Raw genomic sequence first — 21,771 nt, forward strand, 5'->3', positions numbered from 1 at the left:
CCCCCAGGACTTGGGTTCAATCCAAGAAATTGTTAATGACCTGACAAGAGCAACAAGGGTGAGTACAGCTCTTCATTTCACCATCGCTCTCAATTCGGGAACAGTAGTATTGTGGTCATGTTACTGGACTAGTAATCCAGAGGCCTGGACTAACGATCCAGAGACAGGAGTTCAAATCCCACCACGGCAGCTGGTGAATGTCAATTCAGTTAATTAAATAAAACTGGAATAAAAAGCTAGTACTGTATCAGTAATGGTGACCATGAAACTATCGGATTGTTGTAAAATCCCATCTGGTTCACTAATGTCCTTTAGGGAAGGAAATAAGAACATAAGGAGCAGGAGTAGGTCATATGGCCCCTTGGGCCTGCTCCGCCATTCAGTAGGATCATGGCTGATCTGAACCTAGACTCACGCCCGCTCCCCGTAACCCCTAATTCCCTTATCAGCTAGGAAACTGTCTATCTCCGTTTTAAATTTATTTAGTGTCGCAGCTTCCACAGCTCTCTGAGGTAGCAAATTCCATAGATTTACTACCCTCTGAGTGAAGAAGTTTCTCCTCATCTCAGTTTTGAAAGGGCAGCCCCTTATTCTAAGATTATGCCCCCTAGTTCTAGTCTCACCCATCAGTGGAAACATCCTCACCGCATCCACCCGATCAAGCCCCCTCACAATCTTATATATTTCGATAAGATCGCCTCTCATTCTTCTGAATTCCAATGAGTAGAGGCCCAACCTACTCAACCTTTCCTCATAAGTCAACCCCCTCATCTCCAGAATCAACCGCGTGAACCTTCTCTGAACTGCCTCGAGAGCAAGTATATATTTTCTTAAATATGGAAACCAAAATTGTACGCAGTATTCCAGGTGTGGCCTCACCAGTACCCTGTATAACTGCAGCAAGACTTCCCTGCTTTTATACTCCAGCCCCCTTGCAATAAAAACCAAGATTCCATTGGCCTTCCTGATCACCTGCTGTACCTGCATACTAGCCTTCTGTGTTTCATGCACCAGGACCCCCAGATCCCTTTGTACTGTAGCACTTTGCAGTTTCTTTCCATTTAGATAATAACTTGCTCTTTGATTTTTTCTGCCAAAGTGCATAACCTCACACTTTCCAACATTATATTCCATCTGCCAAATTTCTGCCCACTCACTTAGCCTGTCTATGTTCTTTTGCAGGTTTTTTTATGTCCTCCTCACTTACTGCTTTCCCTCCCATCTTTGTATCGTTGGCAAACTTGGATACGTTGCACTCGGTCCCTTCCTCCAAATCGTTAATATAGATTGTAAAGTGTTAGGGTCCTAGCACTGACCCCTGCGGAACACCACTAGTCACTGATTGCCAACCCGAGAATGAACCATTTATCCCAACTCTCTGTTTTCTGTTAGGTAGCCAATCTTCCACCCATGCCAGTATATTACCCCGAATCCCATGAATTTTTATCTTGTGCAGTAATCTTTTGTGTGGCACCTTGTCAAATGCCTTTTGGAAGTACAAATACACTTAAATAAGAGCATTACATTAGCGGTTTTCCAATCTGCTGGGACCTTTCCTGAATCCAGGGAGTTTTGGAAAATTACCACTAATGCATCCACAATCCCTACCACTACTTCTCTCAAGACCCTAGGATGTAAGCCATCAGGTCCAGGGGATTTATCTGCTTTTAGTCCCATTATCTTACCGAGTGCCACCTCCTTCGTGATTTTAATCGTGTTTAACTCCTCCACCCCTATAGCCCCCTGTTTGTCCAGTGTTGGGATATTTTTAGTGTCCTCTACTGTAAAGACTGATACAAAATATTTGTTCAGCGTTTTTGCCATCTCCATGTTCCCCACCACTAATTTCCCAGTCTCGTCCTCTAAGGGACCAACATTCACTTTAGCCACCCTTTTTCTTTTTATATAACTGTAGAAACTCTTGCTATCTGTTTTTATATTTTTTGCTAGTTTACTTTCATAATCTATCTTCCCTTTCTTAATTAATCTTTTAGTTATTCTTTGCTGGCTTTTAAATGCTTCCCAATCTTCTATCCTCCCACTAGATTTGGCTACTTTATATGCCCTTGTTTTCAGTCGGATACTATCCTTTATTACTTTACTTAGCCACAGATGGCTGTCTTTTCTTTTACGCCCCTTTTTCCTCAGTGGAATATATTTATCTTGAAAGTTGTGAAATATCTCCTTGAATGTACACCACTGCTCATGTACCGTCTTACACTTTAATCTATTTTCCCAGTCCACTTTAGTCAACTCTGCTCTCATACCTTCATAGTCTCCTTTATTTAAGCTCAGTACGCTGGTTTGAGATCCAACTCTCTCACCCTCCAACTGAATTTGGAATTCAACCATGTTATGGTCACTCATTCCAAGGGGATCCTTTACTGGGACATTTTTTATTAATCCTGTCTCATTACACAGGACCAAATCTAAGATTGCCTGCCCCCTGGTTGGTTCAGTAACATACTGCTCAAGGAACCCGCCCCTATTACACTCTATGAACTCTTCCTCAAGGCTGCCCTACCCAATTTGATTTGTCCAGTCAATATGAAAGTTAAAATCCCCCATGATTATAGCTGTTCCCTTATTACAAGCCCCAACTATTTCCTGATTTACACTCCGACCAACAGAGTTACAACTGTTAGGAGGCCTATAGACTACGCCCAGTAGTGACTTTTTCCCCTTATTATTCCTTATCTCCACCCAAACTGTTTCACTATCCTGATCCTTTGACCCAATATCATTTCTCACTATTGCAGTGATTCCATCCTTTTTTAATATAGCCACCCCACCTCCCTTTCCTTTCTGTCTGTCCTTCCTAATTGTCAAATACCCCTGGATGCTTAGTTCCCAGTCATGGCCACCTTGTAGCCATGTTTCTGTAATGGCCACCAGATCATACCCATGTGTAGTTATTTGTACCGTCAACTCGTCTATTTTCTTACGAATGCTCCGTGCATTCAGATAAAGAACTTTTAAATATCTTTTGTGACAATTTATTCCTGCTTTTACCCCCTTTACCACTTTACCTTTATCTTTATACATTCTGTCCCTTCCTGACATGCTCTGGTTTTTAATTCCCCCACTGCTACCTTGCTCTATTGCCTTCTGCACTGACATTATTATTTTTTGCTCTCTTGAAACCTCCCCCCCACTAATTAGTTTAAAGCCCTCTCTGCAGCCCTAGTTATTCGATTCGCCAGGATTCCAGCCCCAGCACTGGCCACGTGAAGCCCGTCCCAACGGAACAGCTCTCTCCTGTCCCAGTACTGGTGCCAGTGTCCCAAGAAGCAAAACCCATTTCTCCCACATCAGTCTTTGAGCCATGCATTTAACTCTCTGATTTTATTTACCCTAGCCAAATTTGCTCGTGGCTCAGGTAATCAGAGATTATTACCCGAGAGGTTCTGTTTTTTAATTTGGCCCCGAGCTGCTCATACTCCCTCAGCAGATCCTCTTTCCTTGTCCTATCTATGTCGTTGGTACCAACATGGACCACGACAACTGGATCCTCCCCCTCACACTCCAAGTTTCTCTCCAGCCCAGAGGAGATGTCCTTAACTCAGCCTTCGGTACTCTCGCTCTTGGTTGCAAAGAACCCTATCTATCCCCCTTCTGTCCTTACCTGGTCTGGCCTATATGTGACTCCAGACCCACAGCAATGTGGTTCAGTCTTAACTGCCCTCTGAAATGGCCTTTGTAACAAACTGCTATGAGAAACAATAATAAGAAGAATAAAACCGGACGGACCACCCGGCATCGACCTAGGCACCTGCTTCAGACATGACAACGGTACACCCAGCCCAGTCGACCCTAAAAAGTCCTCCTCACTAACATCTGGGGACTTGTGCCAAAATTGGGAGAGCTGTCCCACAGACTAGTAAGGCAACAGCTTGACATAGCCATACTCACAGAATCTTACCTTTCAGCCAATGTCCCAGACTCCTCCATCACCATCCCTGGATATGTCCTGTCCCACCGGCAGGACAGACCCACCAGGTGTGGCGGCACAGTGACATACAGTCAGGAAGGAGTGGCCCTGGGCATACTCAACAATGACTACGGACCCCATGAAGTCTCATGGCTTCAGGTCAAGCACGGGCAAGGAAACCTCCTGCTGATTACCACCTACCACCCTCCCTCAGCTGATGAATCAGTACTCCACCATGTTGAACACCACTTGGAAGAAGCACAGAGTAGCAAGGGCATAGAATGTTCTCTGGGTGGGGAACTTCAACGTCCATCACCAAGAGTAGCTCGGTAGCACCACTAACCGAGCTGGCCAAGTCCTGAAGGACCTAACTAACAGTCTGGGCCTGTGACAGGTGGTGAGAGAACCAACACAAGGGGAAAAACCTACTTGACCATGTCCTCACCAGTCTACCTGTCGCAGAGGCATATGTCCTTGGCAGCAGTGACGACCGCACAGTCCATGTGGAGAGGAAGTCCCATCTTCACACTGAGAACACCCTCCATCGTGTTGTGTGGCACGACCACCGTGCTAAATGGGATAAATTCAGAACAGATCTAGCAACTCAAAACTAGGCATCTGTTGTGTCCGTGTATAATAAGACACAGACTGCAGGAGAATGGTACAACAGGTGTTTACTCAACGTGGCTCACATTGGAACTGATCTGTACAGATTTCTACTCAGTGCTATATACAGGTGTGGTCACTGCCGGTACTGCAGTATACATGAGCTGTAAAAGATAGTTCCCCCCTTAAAGGTATATACATTACAATTCCTCCTCTTTTAGATTAACAGTACCATAACACTCATTTAACAATTAAATATCAAACTAATTACAATTAACACTTTTAACATGCAACATTAGCTGAAAATAGTCTATTTATATATTCAGTCTTTGGGGAGGCTTCCTGATCCTTTCTGGATAGCGCCTTTCCCGAGTGTCTTGCTCTTGGTGCGGAGGCGATTCTGGCCCCCTGTCGTCGGTTGGTTCATCAGCTTCCGATGCTACTGTTTCTGGCGTAGATGCGACCTGTACGTCGGGTTCATCACCAGGTACGTATGGGCAAGGCATGGGGTTGACTTGTTCCTGTGACTCTAGGATCTGGTCAGCATGGCGTCTCACGATGCTCTCCCCAACGTCCACTGTGTACATTAGTGGGCCCTGCTGTGTGCATATCATTCCTGGCTGCCATTTTTCTGTTCGGTAGTCGTGGGCCAAGACTGGTTGCCCTACATTGAAGCTCCTTGTTGGCTTCTCATGGATGTGCTAGAATTGCTTACTCTCAACATCTCTTCGTACGTTTGGTCTGAGCAAATCCAGGCGAGATTTTAACCTTCGGTTAAAGAACATCATGGCTGGGGCCTGGTTGGTGACTGCATGTGTCGCATTCCGGTAGGCGAACAGGAAATTGTCCACTGTTATATCCGTGTATCTTAATGTTGTGTCCTTCAATAATCAGACAACAGACTACAGGGAACGATTCAACAGGTGTTTACTGAATGAGGGTTACTCTAGAACTAACTGTACAGATCACTACTTAGGGTTTATATACAGGTGTGGTCACTGCCGGTACTACAGTATACAGGAGCTGTAAAAAGTAGTTCTCTCCCTTAAGGTATATATACATTACATACATTACAATTCCTCCCCTTTTAGATTAACAGCACCATAATATTCATTTAACAATTAACATTTTTAATATACAATGTTATATGAAAATAGTCCATTCATATATTCAGTCTCTGGGGAGGCTTCCTGATTCTTTCTGGATAACGCCTTTCCCGAGTGTCTCGCTCTTGGTGCGGAGGCGATTCTAGCACCCTGTCGTCAGTTGATTCATCAGCTTCCAATGCTATTGTTTCTGAGGTAGATGCAACCTGTACGTCGGGTTCCTCACCAGGTACGTATGGCCGAGACATGGGGTTGACTCGTTCCTGTGACTCTAGGATCTGGCCAGCATGGCATCTCACAATGTTCTCCCCAACATCCACTGTGTACATTAGTGGCCCCTGCCGTGTGCATATCGTTCCTGGTTGCCATTTCTCTGTTCGGTAGTCGCGGGCCAAGACTGGTTGCCCTACATTGAAGCTCCTTGTCGGCTTCTCATTGATGTGCTGGAATTGCTTACTCTCAACATCTCTTCGTACATTTGGTCTGAGCATATCCAGACGAGATTTCAACCTTCGGTTAAAGAACATCATGGCCGGGGCCTGGTTGGTGACTGCATGTGTCGCATTTCTGTAGGCTAACAGGAAATTGTCCACCTTATGCTGAAGTGGAATGTCGTCATCGCACATGGCCTTTACTGCTTTTTTAAAGGTTTGTACGAACCTCTCAGCCAATCCATTTGTGGCTGGATGATACGGGGCGGATGTGTAATGCCTTACCCCATTCCTTTTCATAAATCTTCGAAACTCTTCGGACACAAACTGTGGTCTGTTATCAGAGCAAATCTGCTCTGGCAAGCCGTTCCTGGCAAAAATGGTCCGTAGGACTGCAATAGTTTTCTCCGTGGTGGTGGAGGACATTTTGATCACCTCAGGCCATTTCGAGTGCGCATCCACGGCTATTAAAAACATTGAGTCCATGAATGGACCAGCGAAATCAATATGCACCCGTTGCCATGGAGATGAGGGCCACTCCCATGGGTGTAGAGGGGCATGTGGTGGTGCATTTTGGACCTTCTGGCATCCTGAGCAGCTCTTTGTCAGGTCCTCGATTTGCTGATCGATCCCCGGCCACCACACATAAGCCCTAGCAAGGCTTTTCATTTTCACCCCTCCCAGATGACCTTCGTGAAGCTCATTGAGCACTCTCTCCCTTAACTTGGGTGGAATTACCACTCGGGATCCACACATCAAGGTCCCCTGGCATACTGACAGCTGTTCTCTTCTGGATGAGAATGCTGGCAACAGTGAGTCGCCATGTGCTGGCCATCCCTTCACTGTCAAATCATATACCCGAGACAGTGTTGGGTTATTTTGGGTCTCCTTCTCTATACCAGCGTTAGTTACTGGCAAGCATTCAATTATAGTCGAATGAAATATTTCGACAGGATCCACTGCTGGTGCTTCCTCCACAGTAGGCAGTGGCAGGCGTGATAGCCCATCAGCGTTTCCATGCTGTTTCGTGCCCTTATACTCGATTTCATATTGGTGCGCCCCTAGAAAAAGGGACCATCTTTGTAGCCGTTGCGCAGTCATCACCGGAACGCAATTCTTTGGATTAAAGATGGAGACAAGTGGTTGGTGGTCAGTCAGCAAGGTGAACTTCTGGCCGTGCAGATAGTGATTGAACTTTTTCACTCCCCACAATAGGCTGAGGGCCTCCCTGTCAATCTGGGCGTAGTTACGCTCGGCTGAGGTTAGTGACCGAGACGCAAAGGCTACTGGCCTCTCCGAGCCATCCGGGAATTTGTGCGACAGCACCGCTCCAATGCCACAGGGTGATGCATCAGACGCCAACTGAATTGGTAGCGCTTGGTTGAAATGAGCCAACACCTCTTTTGATGTGATCAATGCTTTGCTCTTCTGGAAAGCTCGTTTACATTCATCACTCCACTTCCATGGTACCCCCGTTTGCAGCAGGGTGTTCAGTGGGTGTAGTACGGTAGAGAAATTCGGCAAGAACTTATGGTAGTAGTTCACCAGCCCGAGGAACGACCTCAGTTGTGACACATTTTCCGGTGCTGGAGCCTTGACTACTGCCTCAATCTTTTCAGGGGACTTATGTAACCCCGCTTTATCAATAACGTGGCCACAATACGAGATCTGCTTCTGGAAAAACTCGCATTTGTAGTGATTAGCTCGGAGCCCATATTCCTTCAATCTAGTGAGCACCTGCTCCAGGTTGGCGAGGTGATCACTGTCATTTTTGCCCGTGACCAGGATGTCATCCAAATAACACAGGGTCCCTGCAATCCCTTGCAGGACTTGTTCCATTGCCCTTTACCAAATAGCCGGAGCTGATGCTACCCCGAACACCAGCCGGCTGTATTGGTAGAGACCTTTATGAGTGTTTATCGTGAGGTACTGTTTCGAGGCTTCTTCTACCTCCATTTGCAGGTACGCCTGGGCCAGATCAATCTTAGTGAAGCGTTTCCCTCCAGATAGCGAGGCGAAAATATCTTCAATCCGCGGAAGCGGATATTGTACAGTGTGAAGGACTGGGTTCACTGTCACCTTAAAATCCCCACAGATGCAAACCTTCTTTGGTTCCCCAGGTGTATTACTCAACGACCTCTTCATTACAGGAACGATGGGTGAAGCCCACTCGCTCCAGTCCACTTTGGACAGTACTCCTGAACGTTCCAAACCTTCCAGCTCTGCTTCGACAGCTGCGCGGATCGCATAAGGTACCGGTCTGGCCTTAAAAAAACTTTGGGCTTGCATTTTCTTCTATTTTGATCGTCGCTGTTATGCCTTTTAGTGTTCCGAGTCCCTGCTGGAACACTTCTTGTGCGTCAGTTAGCATTTTTGACAGTCATCCAGGTGTGACGTCATCATCCTTTTTGGCATCTACAGTCAGTGCTTGTATGGAATGCCAATCTAGCTGTATCTTCCGGATCCATTCACGTCCCAGTAATGGTGGTCATCCATCTTGCAATACATACATGTCTGGTTTTGGTGTCTCCTTACCGTTATATATAACGGTCACCCTTATTTTTCCTTTGGGGTAGACTTTTTGCCCCGTGTATGTCTTCAAAATAATTTTTGTTTCTCTCAAGGGTATGTGTGAGAATAGCCGCTCGTAGTCCCGTCGGTTTATGACTGTTAGGGCTGATCCTGTGTCCAATTCCACCTTTACCTGGACTCCTGCTATCTTGAGAGTGACCCAAATGGTTCGGTGATCCTCCGTTGTGATCACATTATGTAGTTTCAGACAACTCAGGTCCCTGCTTTCGGAGTTGTTATCACTCTTTTGTTCATCTGAACTATTCTCCGTCATCTTATGTACCTTCTTGTACTTTTCTTTGGTAGGTTTCTTATTGCTGGTTTTCTTTCCCGGCCTGCAGACTCGTGCTATGTGTCCTACTTTTCCACACTGTCTGCACACTTTGTCTTTGAACCAGCAATCATTCTGGTCGTGTGTTGTTCTGCCGCAGCGATAGCACTTCTCTGTTCCATATGACATTTCGTTTGTGCCATATTCTTGCGGTCTCTGTTGTATCTCTGCAGCGCCCCGTGCTGCTGCTTCATACGATACCGCAATGCTGAAAGCCTTTTCCAACGTAAGGTCCTTTTCAGATAAAAGCCGTTTCTGGGTTCCTTCACTTTGAAGCCCACACACAAACTTGTCCCTTAAGGTATCTGCCAGTCCCGCTCCAAACTGGCAGTGTTTCGATAGTTTGCGCAGTTCTGTTAAATAATCAGCATTGCTTTCATCCTTATGCTGGTTCCGTTTGTGAAACTTGAATCTTTCTGCTATCAGCAGCGGTGTGGGGTTTAAATGTTCCTGTAGTATCGTTACTATGTCTTCAAAACTCTTTTCCATTGGCTTCGTTGGGGTTACTAGATTTTGTAATAACCCATACTTCTTTGCACCCATTAAATTTAACAATACCGACGCTTTCTTGTCATCTGACACCTCATTTGCCTTGCAGTATACCTCTATTCGTTCGACATATGTAGTCCAATCTTTGACTTCATTGTCAAATGCGGTGATACTGCCACTCTTCGGCATTTTGGGTGTGGTTTAAAATGGCGTCTCCCAATGGCTTTAAATGGCGCCTCCCGCGCTTTCCTTCCTCCCCCACTGCTGCCAACGCCGCTCCAGGCGGTTCTCGTGGCAATGGCGGCGCCCTGTAGGTTTCGCGCGCTGCTGCCAACGCCGCCCTCGGCGGTCCTCGTGGCAATGGCGGCGCCTTGTGGGTTTCTGCGCGTCTCTCTCTCCCTCTCTTCAACGCTGCTCGGCCCCTGAACACCGGCTGCGCCCTGTGCGCTCTGCCCTCTCTCTCTCTCCCCCGTCGACGCTGCTCGGCCCTTTGCTGTGCCATTCGGTCGGGCTCTAGCCCGCCGCTGTCCGGGAAGGGTCTGCGCACTACCTGTTGACAGCCCGTTTCGCTGGACCACCTCGACTGGAAAGCCAAGCCTGGCTCTCGACAGCCTCCCCCGCAATTCTCGAGTCTCTGCTGGATGACTGGGCGGTTGCCCGTGGTCGACGCCCGAGTCTCTGACCTTGACATCCAATCCACTGATCTCCAGGAACGAATCCCCGGGAGGTGATGCAGAGTTGCAGGTAGTTTCGAACTTGCCTTGTCGCCAATGTTGTGCCCGTGTATAATAAGACACAGACTGCAGGAGAACGGTACAACAGGTGTTTACTCAACGTGGCTCACATTGGAACTGATCTGTACAGATTACTACTCAGTGTTATATACAGGTGTGGTCACTGCCGGTACTGCAGTATACATGAGCTGTAAAAGATAGTTCCCCCCTTAAAGGTATATACATTGCAGCATCCATGAGGTGCTGTGGGCCATCAGCAGCAGCAGAATTGTACTCCACCACAATCTGTAACCTCATGGACCGGCATATCCCTCACTCTACCATTACCATCAAGCCAGGGGACCAACCCTGGTTCAATAAGGATTGTAGAAGGGCATGCCAGGAGCAGCACCAGGCCTACCTAAAAATGAGGTGCCAACCTGGGGAAGCTGCAACACAGGACTACATGCATGCTAAAAAGTGGAAGCAGCATGCTATAGACACGGCTAAGTGACCCCACAATCAACAGATCAGATCAAAGCTCTGCAGTCCTGCCACATCCAGTCGTGAATGGTGGTGGACCATTAAACAACTAACGGGAGGAGGAGGCTCCATGAATATCCCCATCCTCAATGATGGTGGAGCCCATCACGTGAGTGCAAAAGACAAGGCTGAAGCATTTGCAACCATCTTCAGCCAGAAGTGCCGAGTGGATGATCCATATCAGCCGACTCCTGAGCTCCCCACCATCACAGAAGTCAGTCTTCAGCCAATTTGATTCACTCCACGTGATATCAAGAAATGGCTGAGTGCACTGGATACAGCAAAGGCTATTGCCCCCCGCCAACATCCCGGCTATCGTGCTGAAGACTTGTGCTCCAGAACTAGCCGCACCTCTAGCCAAGCTGTTCCAGTACAGCTACAACACTGGCATCTATCCGACAATGTGGAAAACTGCTCAGGTATGCCCTATCCACAAAAAGCAGGATAAATCCAACCTGGCCAATTACCGCCCCATCAGTCTACTCTCAATCATCAGCAAAGTGATGGAAGGTTTCATCGACAGTGCTATCAAGCGGCACTTACTCACCAATAACCTGCTCACTGATGCCCAGCTGGGTTTCCCCAAGACCACTTGGACCTAACCTCATTAAAGCCTTGTTCCAAACATGGACAGCTTAGCTGAATTCCAGAGGTGAGGTGAGAGTGACTGCCCTTGACATCAAGGCAGCATTTGACCGAGTGTGGCATCAAGGAGCCCTAGTAAAACTGAAATCAATGGGAATCCGGGGGGGAAAATGCTCCACTGGCTGGAGTCATACCTAGCACAAAGGAAGATGGTTGTGGAGGTTGAACATCAATCATCACAGCCCCAGGACATCGCTGCAGGAGTTCCTCAGGGCAGTGATCTAGGCCCAACCACCTTCAACTGCTTCATCAATGACCTTCCCTCCAACATAAGGTCAGAAATGGGGATGTTCGCTGATGACTGCACAGTGTTCAGTGCCATTCACAACTCCTCAGATAATGAAGCAGTCAATGCCCGCATGCAACAAGTCCTGGAGAACGTTCAGGCTTGGGCTGATAAGTGGCAGGTAACATTCGCACCACAGAAGTGCCAGGCAATGACTATCTCCCGCAAGCGAGAGTCTAACCACCTCCACTTGATATTCAACAGCATTACCATCACCAAATCCCCCACCATCAACATCCTGGGGGGTCACCATTGACCAGAGACTTAACTGGACCAGCCACATAATTACTGTGGCAACAAGAGCAGGTCAGAGGCTGGGTATTCTATGGTGAGTGTCTCACCTCCTGACTCCCCAAAGCCTTTCCAGCATCTACAAGGCACAAGTAAGGCATGTGATGGAATACTGTCCACTTGCCTGGATGAGTACAGCTCCAACAACTCTCAAGAAGCTCAACACCATCCAGGACAAAGCAGCCCACTTGATTGGCACTCCATCCACCACCTTAAACTTTTGCTCCCTCCACCACCGGCGTAACGTGGCTGCAGTGTGTACCATCTACAAGATGCACTGCAGCAATGTGCCAAGGCTTCTTCGGCAGCACCTCCCAAACCCGTGACCGCTGCCACCTAGAAGGACAAGGGCAGCAGGCGCATGGGAACACCACCACCTCCAATTTCTCCTCCAAGTCACACACCATCCTGAATTAGAAGTATTATCGCCGATTCGTCATCATCACTGGGCCAAAATCCTGGAACTATCTACCTAACAGCACTGTGGGAGTACCTTCACCACACGGACTACAGTGGTTCAAGAAGGCGGCTCACCACCACCACCTCAAGGGCAATTGGGGATGGGCAATAAATGCTGGCTTTGCCAGCGACGCCCAAATCCCATAAGAAAACGAATTTAAAAAAAAACAATCCGGCCAATTATCGCCCCATCAGTCTACTCTCAAACATCAGCAAAGTGATGGCAGGTGTCGTCGAGGGTGCTATCAAGCAGCACTTACATACCAATAACCTGCTCACCGATGCTCAGTTTGGGTTCTGCCAGAATCTGACTGCCTGCTGCTCAGTGCCCCTTTAAATAGTGCTTCAAGTGAGCCAGCTCATTATTTAACAAACGCTCCCACTTGTTTCAGGCAGGAGCATTGGACACCCATTTTGAAGCTCACTCAGAAATTGTGATGAAATCTATGCCTTCATCAGCCCCTGTGTTTTACCTGCTTTGTATTGTGTGTACCGCCCCCTTTTTCCTATTGTGTGTATTGGCTACGCCCCTGTCTTTTGTCATATAAAGGTCTCAAGAGCTGTATGAGTCATTTCTACCAGACGAATCCGATGTGGAAAGACCTGCAATGTTCTTAGTGATTAAAAGCCTTCAGTTGAATCCTTTAATTCCTTGTCTTTGAGTTATTGATGGCACATCAATTTTAATCACTAAAACACCAAGATGGATCGACTCCTGAAAGCAGAGCACTTGGATCTGGACCCCCATGCCTCAGACGCAGCCACACAGTTCGGACACTGGTTCCAATGCTTCGAATTTTTCATCGAAAGCTCAGCCACCGCCATCGCAGCCGCGACCGCCACCGGAGACGTGAAACTGGGAATCCTGCGAAACTGGGAATCCTGCGAAACTGGGTGAGTCATCGGGTCTCCCCTCTCATCCAAGATGCCACCAGCTACGGGGATGCCTGCACCATCCTGAAGGCCCACTACATGCGGCCAATAAACGAGGTGTACGCCAGGCACCTTCTGACTACTCGCACGCAGCGGCATGGTGAGTCACTAGAGGACTTCATGCTAAGCCTAAAAGTACTGGGCAGAGACTGTAACTGTAAGGCCGTGTCTGCCATCGTGTACACAGAGGAGCTGATCCGAGACTCCTTTATTGCGGGCCTCAGTTCAAATTACATTCGGCAGAAACTGTTTGAAAAGGAGGGACTGGACTTAAAACAGGCTACGGGCATAGCGCGATCGCTGGATATGGCCCAGAGGAACTCTGAATCCTGTTCCTCAGGCCACGCGGCCCACTCCGCCTCGTGCGCACCGTGGGGGCCGCCATCTTGGAAGCCATCTTCACCTTCCAGGTCTCAGGCCAGCCCAGCACCATCGGAGCCCCAGCCCCCACCCAGGAGCCCCACTACTGCCGTGATGCATCGTGGCCCGAAATGCTACTTCTGCGGCCAGGACAAACACTCCAGGCATCTGTGCCCAGCGAAGGGCACCACCTGTTTTAAATGCAGGAAGAAAGGACATTCCAGCAAAGTCTGCAGAGGGAACCCCGCCTCCAACCCCGCCACCGCTGCGTGCCGTGGGGGCGGCCATCTTGGACGCCATCTTGTCCACCCTCATGGAGTCCACTGACTACACGGACCTCCAGGACCCACTGGTGGCCTCGATCAGAGTGGATCAATCCAGGCCGCATCCGTTGGCTAGATCGATGATGGACATAGAGGTAAACGGGAACAAGGTTAAATGCTTGATTGACTGCGGGAGCACCGAAAGCTTTATTCATCCTAGCCTGGTAAAATGACTTTCACTAACGATAGTCCCCACACAGGGCAAAATCGCCATGGCTGATAAGACTCATACCTCAAAAATTACAGGTTTCTGCGCGGTTATGTTGTCGGTAAAAGGCACTGATTACAGAGATTTTAAACTATTGATAATGCCAGATCTCTGTGTGAGCGTGATCTTGGGTCTGGACTTCCAGTGCCACCACCAAAGTATCACGCTTACCTACGGTGGGTCCCAGCCGCCCCTCAGTGTGCGGTCTGGCTACCCTGAAGGTCAAGCCGCCCTCTCTGTTCGCCAACCTCGCACCCAACTGTCGACCCATAGCAACCAAGAGTAGGCGGTACAGCTGGGAGGACAGACGGTTCATTGCATCGGAGGTAGAAAGACTCAAGCGGGAGGGTATCATCGAATGCAGTACCAGCCCGTGGCGCGCCCAGGTAGTAGTAGTTAAGGGTAGCGAAAAGAAGCGGATGGTGATAGATTATAGCCAGACGGTTAATCTATACACCCAGCTAGACGCCTACCCTCTGCCCCGCATAGCGGATATGGTTAACCAAATTGCGCAATACCGGGTATTTTCCACCATCGACCTAAAATCGGCATACCACCAGCTCCCCATTAGGCTGGAGGACCATCCATACACCGCCTTCGAGGCGAACGGATGCCTCTACCACTTCCTCAGAGTCCCCTTTGGGGTAACGAATGGGGTCTCGGTCTTCCAGCGGGAGATGGACCGCATGGTCGATGAGAACCAGTTAACAGCCACCTACCCATACCTAGACAACGTCACCATCTGCGGCCATGACCAGCAAGACCACGACTCGAACCTCGCGAGATTTCTGAAAACCGCCCTCAGACTCAATCTCACCTACAACGAGGATAAGTGTGTCTTTAGCACCACGCGCCTCTGTATCCTGGGCTGCATGGTGGAAAACGGGGAAATCGGTCCGGACCGCGACCGATTGCGCCCCCTACGGGAGCTACCCCTACCAAACACTCCCAAGGCCCTGAAAAGGTGCCTGGGGTTCTTCTACTATTACGCCCAATGGGTCCCCAATTATTCCGACAAGGCCCGTCCCCTCCTGAAATCAACGTCCTTCCCGCTCACGGCCGAGGCCCACGCCACCTTCAACAGCATTAAACACGACATTGAGAAGGCCGCGCTGCGGGCAGTGGACGAAAACATCCCTTTCCAGGTCGAAAGCGATGCGTCCGACTTTGCTTTAGCAGCCACCCTCAACCAGGATGGGCGGCCCGTAGCCTTTTTCTCAAGAACCCTCCAAGGGCCCGAGATCAGGCACTCCTCGGTAGAGAAGGAGGCCCAGGCCATAGTGGAGGCAGTGCGGCACTGGAGGCATGACCAGCGGTCGGTAGCCTTCATGTTTAACAACAAACAGAGGGGGAAGATCAAGAACGACAAAATTCTCAGGTGGCGGATCGAACTCTCCACGTTTGAGTACGACATAATATATAGGCCGGGGGCCCTCAACGAATCCCCCAACGCCCTATCACGAGGGATGTGTGCCAGCATCCAGGGGGACAGGCTACAGGGCCTCCACAATGGCCTCTGCTACCCGGGGGTCACCCGGCTATTTCACTTAAAAAAATCCCGTCACCTGCCCTATTCCATCGAGGAGGTCCGGTCGATGACCAGGGACTGCCGCACCTGTGCGGAATGCAAGCCCCGTTTTTTCAGGCCCGACCGAGCCCACCTGATCAAAGCTACACGGCCATTCGAGCGCCTGAGCTTAGATTTCAAGGGACCACTCCCCTCCACCGACCGCAATGTGTACTTCCTCAACATTGTGGACGAGTACTCCCGCTTCCCATTCCCCTGCCCAGACATGACCAGTGCCACGGTCATCAAGTGCCTCGGCAACCTGTTTTGCACGTTCGGCATGCCTAACTACATCCACACCGACAGGGGGGCGTCGTTCATGAGTGACGAACTGCGCCAGTACCTGCTGTCGAAGGGGATAGCCACGAGTCGGACCACTAGTTATAACCCACGGGGTAATGGGCAAGTGGAGAGGGAGAACGCGACAGTGTGGAAGGTGGTCACCTTAGCACTAAGGTCTAAAGGCCCCCCCACCTCCCGCTGGCAAGAGGTCCTCACAGACGTACTCCACTCGATAAGGCCGCTACTGTGTACTGCTACTAACGCCACTCCTCACGAGAAGATGTTTGTTTTTCCCCGCAAATCAACCTCAGGAGTGTCCCTACCCTCGTGGCTCTCCACCCCAGGGACAATCCTATTACGGAAGCATGTGAGGGGTCACAAAACGGATCCCCTCGTGGAGGCAGTACACCTACTCCACGCAAACCCACAGTACACGTACGTCAAGCACGCCGACGGGCGTGAGGACACCGTGTCCATAAAGGACCTCGCCTCGGCAGGAAGCGACGACGACCCATCACCACCACCCCCAGAAGAACCTCCACCATCCCCAGGCTCACCACCCCCAGAAGTACCTGCAACACCCCCAGCACATGGGTATGCCCAGGAGGGCACCACGGACTCCCGGTCGGAACCCGAGGTACTGTTGCGATGTTCAGGAAGGACTATCACACCCCCGGACAGACTAAATCTGTAGAAGGGGTGAATGTGATGAAATATATGCCTTCATCAGCCCCTGTGTTTTACCTGCTTTGTATTGTGTGTACCGCCCCCTTTTTCCTATTGTGTGTATTGGCCACGCCCCTGTCTTTTGTCATATAAAGGTCTCAATAGCTGTATGAGTCATTTCTACCAGACGACTCCGATGTGGAAAGACCTGCAATGTTTTTAGTGATTAAAAGCCTTCAGTTGAATCCTTTAATTCCTTGTCTTTGAGTTATTGATGGCACATCAGAAATCATGTTGGGTAGGCATCTTATATGCGTTTTCCAAAAGCAACAATTAACCTTCTATGAAGAAGTCTAAAGGTGCCATTACAGATACATTAGATGTTCTCAAGGGACTGGTTTTATTAAGGTTGCTTTGGAACATTTATATTTCTTGGCAGCAGCAAGTTTATCTGTGTTGCACCATCTCCCTTAACCTCTTAACTTTTGAAAAAGATGGATGGAAAAATAGATTTCTTGGGGACTTGGCTGATCAAAGCACATTAGATATTTATATTTGGTGCACAGAATCCTAGTGGCCAATGAAAAGCTTTCAGGCAAGCTTAGTTCCTCAACCAGTCTCCCCTGAATTCACCCCGCTTCCTGTAAGGACTACACTTCCTCCCACCCCGCTTCCTGTAAGGATTCTATTTCATTCTCCCAGTTTCTCCGTCTCTGCCATGTCTGTTCTGAAGATGCCACCTTCCATACCAGTGCTTCCGACATGTTTTCCTTTTTCCTCAACCGAGGATTCCCCTCTACTGTGGTTGACACGGCCCTTGACCGTGTCCGTTCCATTACCTGCACTTCTGCTCTCACCCCTTCCCCTCCCTCCCAGAACCACGATAGGGTTCCCCTTGTCTTCACCTTTCACCCCACCAGCCTCCACATTCAATGGATCATCCTCCACCATTTCCGCCACTTCCAACATGATCCCACCACCAAACACATCTTCCCCTCACCTCCCCTTTCAGCATTCCGAAGGGACTGCTCCCTCCACGACACCCTGGTCCACTCCTCAATCACCCCCAAACAGCCCTTCTCCTTCACCTGGCACCTTCCCGTGTAAGCGCAGGAGATGCAACACATGCCCTTTTACCTCCTCCCTTCCCACTGTCCAGGGCCCCAAACACCCCTTCCAGGTGAAACAGTGATTTACTTGTACTTCTTGCAATTTAATATACTGTATTCACTGCTCACGATGCGGTCTCCTCTACATTGGGGAGACCAAACGCAGATTGGGCGACTGCTTTGCGGAACACCTCTGTTCAGTCCGTAAGGGTGACCCTGAGCTTCCGGTCGCCTGTCACTTTAATTCTCCGCTTCACTCCCACTCTGATCTCTCTGTCCTCGGCCTATTACATTGTTCCAATGAAGCTCAACGTAAGCTCGAGGAACAGAACCTCATCTTTCGATTAGGCACTTTACAGCCTTCCGGACTTAACGTCGAGTTCAACAATTTCAGACAATAATCCCTGCCCCCATTTCTCATGCTGTATGATTTTACCATTCCCATTTGCAATATTTTATCTTTCCTGCCTCTTACATAAGCACAGTATATTCTTTCAATTCCTTCCTCCCCTCCTAACCGCCCCCCCCCGCCTCTGCACCTGCTTAATATCTGTTACATTTCCAGCTTTTTCCAGTTCTGATGAAGGGTCCCAGAACTGAAACGCTAACTCGGTTTCTCTCTCCACGGATGCTGCCTGGCCTGCTGAGTATTTCCAGCATTTTCTGTTGTTATTCCCCTGAATTCTACTTCAGTTTCCTTTGTGTTCAGTTGTGCGCAGCAATCACTATATCTACTGTAGCATGATCTTCCTTCATGTTCTTTTCAAACTTGCACCTTTATTTATAATGGCAAAAGATATAATACATTTGAAGCATGTATCAAATACTGGCAGTGCAATTAGTTCTTTGAATTACTGTGGGATTACTGAGCACCCTGCATATAAATGGCTGCATTTGCCCACATTTGCTAATTTTAACAAAAAAGTCAGTCAACAGAGTTTTAATGTCAATAGAAAATGCTAACAAATTTGTGTTTAGTGTTACACTGAGAATTAATAGCTATTCAGAATTGGATTGGTTGATGTAAGCAAACAGTTAGAGGAAGAAAGCTGATTTTTTTTGCTTGCATCTTAATGCCCTGCAGTATTTACAGCTGCAGAGCCAAGTCAATTATATGGCTAATGTGGCATTAGTGCAGTAAGTGAATGGAAAGATCTTCAAGTATTGTCACAGTAGTCAATGAATAGACAGTTTGGGGGTGGTTCTAACAAGCATGGGAGTGAGAGTTAGCCCTGAAAGGAAGATAATGTGTGGCAGATCACTCAGAAAAGTGGAGGATGTGTGCCGGGTCGGGAGACTGGAGAAGGTTATAGAGGTAGGAGGTAATGAGACCATAAAGTGATTTGAAGGAGAGGATGAAGATTTTGAAGTTAATGTGATATGGGATACGGGATAAGGAGCCAGTGAACTTCAATAGGAACAGCAGTTGTGATGCATAGGCAGGCATTATTTCTCACATAGAAGTGGTTGCCTTGGTGAGGTACTCGGCATGGGTTTTGAAGCTCTGCTTCAGATCAGAAAAGACAGCAAGGTTGTGTACCCACAAGTTCAGTGTGACAGAAGAAGAATCAGTGTGTAGTGTGAAGCTGAACACAATGGTTTTGGTCTTGCTGATATTGAGCTAAAAGAAAAGTCTGTCATCCAGGACTTAATGACAGATTGGCACTCACATGATAGCTATATAATCAAGCGTGCAGGCAGAGAGGTATTTAGCTGTCATTGTGACAAATGCAAAGCAGTTAGTCTTGTTTTGGTTTGGTTGCTGTTCTTGTAAATCAAGCAAAATATAAGATTTGAATAAAGGTACCTGTAGTCTCAAACCTATTTTTGTTACATATGCTGCAATGTTTGTTGTTACAGTTTCCCTGGTAATAGATTTGAGAGAAAATCTAACAAAAAAGTATCAAATATATCCAGACTTCGAGAGGTGGAGGGGGAAAAATTTGGTTGCTTTGCGCCTCCCGTTAGTGCCCTTGCGCTAATGTCGCACAAAGAAACTAGTGCCCGGGCGCGGTGCCACCAACACCTACTGTGAAATTCAGTGGGAGATTAGCGGCGGCGGCGCTGCGCCACAGGCGATGACGTCATCGCCATGTGCAGCGCCCCGCTCTCGCTCCGGCCATGATCTTTGGTAGCGCCCCCTGGCTTACTGCCGGACGCTATGTCTGACGGGGTATGGGGGGCCTTCCTGCGGCCGGGGCAGTGGCAATTAAAGGCGCGGTGCCGGGCGGCCGTTTTTGTTGCTGGCCGCCTGCCAGCACCTGCCCCCATTGTCGTCCCCACTCTCCTCTTCGGCCCCCCCGCAGAGTGCCAGCTGCGCTCCATCAGCCCGGCACTTCTCTTGAGTGCTGGGCTCTTTTGCCGGCACTCTGAGCCCTGGTGGCCCAGCTGGGCCCCGGGTCGCGCTGCGCAAGGCCCCTCCCCTTTAAGAAGGGGAGGAAGGCCTGCGGCACATAGCGCCACGATATTCCCTCGCAGCGCCCCAAGAGGAAGGTGGGGCACTTCCAGTAGCACCCTGCTTCCCTCTTGGGTGTTACTGATGAATTTCGGCCACGGGGGTGCTAACCCGGCGAAGTTAGCACCCCAAAGGAGGCGCGACCCAATTTTCCCCCCCAGAGAGTTTGTAAGGGGACAAGAAGGAGGTGAGTTGTTCTGTAACAGTTGTTTATGGAGATAAAAATTCACCTTTGGAATTGTGACCTTTTGTAGTTTTTTTCTTTCAAGGAAATTGGTGATTTCATCGCATATATATATATATATATCTATAAACCGGTATGTCTCTCTGTCTGTCTCTCTCTCTGTCTGTCTGTCCGGCTATACAATCGAAAGTTATAGAGCGTACCTACACATATGTTATATCAAAAGAAAGCTTATCATTAGGGGACTCTCATAGGCAGATTTACTTTTTGGTTGGACAAAAATTGTGCCGACAGTACACAAAAAACGTTCAAAATTCCGCTCATTATCCGCTCATTAGCATCGAGTGACGTGAAGGTTGACCAATCGTACAGTCGAGCGACCTGACGGTCGACCAATCGCTGCGTCATGGGGGGCGGGTTCATTACATGTGCGGGCGGGCCATCCTAGAGTTGAGTGACGTGACGATTGACCAATCCTACACTTCAGTGACCTGATGGTTGACCCATGTGTGGGCGGGCCTAATCATTCTGAACTGAGGTGAGTGTCAGCCATCTTGATTCTTAACTATTCATTTCTTTTTCCCATCAGGGTTTTATCTTTTTTTTAAAAATACAAACATTTTGGCCATTTCCTCCAAACTTGCATTGGAAATCAACTTTTTAAAAAAAATTAAAAAACCCAGGGAGTGCTTTCCGACAAAGACGTCGCGGTTTTCATTCGGAGGCAGACGGGGGAGAACGTTTAATGGATTTTTCCCCGCTTTAATTACCGACTTTAAAAAATTTTACTTCAGTTTTTTCCTAAAAATATAAATAAACTCTCTGTTCATAGCTCCTTATTTCTCTCGGGGTTTTATCTTTTAAAAAAAAAATAAAAACATTTTGGCTCCTTCTCCTCGCGTCACCTAGCAACAGTAACCAGGGAAGCCTCAGTCCAACGTGACAAGGAACAACTACAACTACCAGCATGCTGTGTGCGTGCTGCATATGCGCATTCAGGGTGTAACTGGGCGTGCTCCGACTCACTCGCTCCCTCCTTCCAGTCCCGGGCGGCGTCTCAAGCCCGAGACACAGAGCGCGGTAGCGCAGGCCCAGCCGCAATTGGCGGTCTTCAAGCCGGCTCGGGGGGGGGGTGTCCGGTGCTCGAGAGGGCAGGGGGGGGTTTGTGGGAGGGAGGGGGGGTGCTCGGGAGGGAGGGGGGGGGCCGTGGCTCGGGAGGACGGTGGGGGTGCTCGGGAGGGAGGGAGCGAGGGGGGGTGCCGTGGCTTGGGAGGGTGGGGGG

At 48.9% G+C, this 21,771-nt stretch overlaps 1 long non-coding RNA gene across 1 annotated transcript in view; it reads left to right on the forward strand.

The window, feature by feature from the left end:
* The window catches only part of LOC147110975 (uncharacterized), an 850,625-nt gene that overhangs the window by 321,842 nt on the left and 507,012 nt on the right, over positions 1-21,771 (forward strand). The window lies entirely within an intron of this gene.

The sequence above is a fragment of the Somniosus microcephalus genome, chromosome 11 (assembly GCF_052327205.1).
Source record: "Somniosus microcephalus isolate GS21.2 chromosome 11, FLI_Smic_1.0, whole genome shotgun sequence".
In the NCBI taxonomy this organism is placed as follows: Eukaryota; Metazoa; Chordata; class Chondrichthyes; order Squaliformes; family Somniosidae; genus Somniosus; species Somniosus microcephalus.